The sequence below is a fragment of the Rhagoletis pomonella genome, unplaced genomic scaffold (genome assembly GCF_013731165.1).
Source record: "Rhagoletis pomonella isolate Grant_MI unplaced genomic scaffold, Rhpom_1.0 Rhpom_scaffold_00270, whole genome shotgun sequence".
In the NCBI taxonomy this organism is placed as follows: Eukaryota; Metazoa; Arthropoda; class Insecta; order Diptera; family Tephritidae; genus Rhagoletis; species Rhagoletis pomonella.
Window position 1 is genome coordinate 53,004 of NW_023458824.1, and position 2,489 is coordinate 55,492.

The 2,489-nt window shown below is 31.1% G+C and overlaps 1 pseudogene; it reads right to left on the reverse strand.

The window, feature by feature from the left end:
• Positions 1-518: 518 nt before the first annotated feature.
• Positions 519-1,293, reverse strand: LOC118750499 (annotated as a pseudogene).
• Positions 1,294-2,489: the final 1,196 nt, after the last annotated feature.

A 2,489-nucleotide genomic window follows, 5' to 3' on the forward strand; every position in this document is an offset into this window, starting at 1 on the left:
GAATTTTGCAAAATTTTTCTACTTTTTACACAAGGTTGGAAATTTGGAATTATACAGTTTCTGCTTAAAAATATACTATATTGAAAATAACTTAAATTAAATAATAAAAAAATAGTTGGTAAAACTTGTCAATATGGGGTGGGTTACAGTTATTAGGACGAGTGCATGTTAAAATTAGTATTTTAAAAATAAGTGAAATGACATAAATGAATAGACTGAATTATTTGTTTAATTTTATAGTTATTAGATTACAAGTGCTTGTTAAAATTAATTTCTTTAAAAGTGAAATGAATAGACAGATTTTTTTTTTAAATTTTATAGCTATTAAATTAAGACGAGTGCATGTTAAAATTAATATTTTAAAAATAAGTGAAATGACATAAATGAATAGCCTGACTTTGTTTTAATTTTATAGTTATTAGATTAATAGGTTTTTATAGTAAGTAGAATTAATAAAATAAAAAAATGCAATAAAAAGATAGTTAATAGTAAAAAAGTGGATTAATAAAAGAATGAATTTAATTATTTATTGGTGTTTTCGGATATAGATTAATGTTTATAGGAAACTTGTAATATTTGTGCTTACGGAAACTGCGAGCTATTGCAGTTCTAATAGCGGTCGCATTCACATCATTTTCGCCAACTCTTGTAGTGTGGCTTGGCTGACTTCGAGCATAAATATCTCCTCTTGAATCTTCCATCCCACCAATAGAAACTTCGTCATTTTCTAATTTCAAGAAGTTGTGCAAAATGCAGCATGTTCTAACTATGGTGTTTATGATTTTTGGGGCGACTTGTAAGCCTCTACCTATTTTTCTGAACCGTGCTTTAAGTTGACCGAATGCATTTTCGATAAGACGACGACACCTAGATAGTTGGTAGTTAAAGGTTTTTTCTATAGACGGATGATTCGGCGAATATGGATACAGTTTCATCATATACCGGGAGAGGCGAAAAGCAGAATCGCCTATTAGTAGAACGGGTACATTGATGCCGCCTATAAATTTGCTATTCTGCGTAAAAATATCGGCAGTTTCATGGAATCTTTTCAATGTACTCTTTTCGAAAATATAAGAGTCGTTGTTTCTACCAGTAGATCCAATATTTATGTAAGTAAATTTTGATATGTAAAAAGTTTAGGCATTATATTAAATTGTTATAAATAAATGTTAATAAAAGTTTCCAATTACCGGTGGTCACAGCTCGCCAGCAAGATCACTGAATACCAACCCTTGTAATTGTAATAGTCTGTTGCATCATCTTTTGGTGGTTGAACTTCTATGTGGCAGCCATCCACAGCTCCAAAGCATTGAGGAAACCCAATTCGCGCGAATCCATCAACAACTTTTCTGATTTCGTGTTGATTTGGAGGATAGGAATTAATGCAGTCAGATAGATTTTCGCATACTGCTTGGCAAAAATCCAAAACAATTTCACCAACAGTACTGCGTCCTACTCCGAAAAGACTTGCAACAGTCCTGTACTCCGCTGCAGATCCCAATGCGAATAGTGAGACAGCAATTTTTTTTATGAAGTGGAATGAATTTGTTGGTAAAAATGATATTTGCATTTGTGCCACTTAATTCCACTTAATTCAGCCTGTCTGTCTCCGCTATTAGGCATTGCCGGTAATGCAAAGTAGAATGTACTATAATACTTCTTTTTTAATTCGCTTCTTTGCTTCATATCGGGGAATCCAAAGTAGAATGTCCTACAATATTTTATTTGTTTCGCTTCTTTGCTTCATTTCAGGGAATACAAAGTAGAATTTCCTACAATATTTTTTTTAATTCGCTTCTTTGCTTCATTTCGGAGAATGCAAATTAGAATGCTGCATCGTAGTCAGCTGAAAAATAGAATGCATATCCAAAAAATTTTTTTCTACCGTTACTTTCTTTGAAAATTTGTCTCGCATAAAAATCATGTTTTGCTTTGTTCAATTTGGAACGAAGTTGAAGTCAGTCAATGATGTGAAGTACAAGAGTGAGGAAGTACAATTTTAAGCTTAATTAAATATGCATGTATGTACCTACCGATTTTTAAGTAAAATCTAAATACCTAAATACATACATATGTATTTATAAAAACTGATTTATACAAATTTTAATTAATTTTTATCTTTTTAGACATTTTCTAATTTCACCTTAATATAAATAAGTATGTACTTATCTAGGAATTCTACATTAGTTTCTCTGTAAGGCATTCTTTGTTATACATACATACATGTGTATTTATAAAAACTGATTTATACAAATTTTAATTAATTTTAATCTTTTTAGACATTTTCTAATTTCACTTTAATATAAATAAGTATGTACTTATCTAGGAATTCTACATTAGTTTCTCTGTAAGGCATTCTTTGTTAGCTTCTCTGGATTCTGTTTATCCATGTGTTCTCCCTTCGTTTGAAGGTAATGCTGCGGATAAGGGCTTACCGCCAATGACATGCCCATGTTAAAATAATGCCTTCTTGAAGCGAAAGGGTAAAC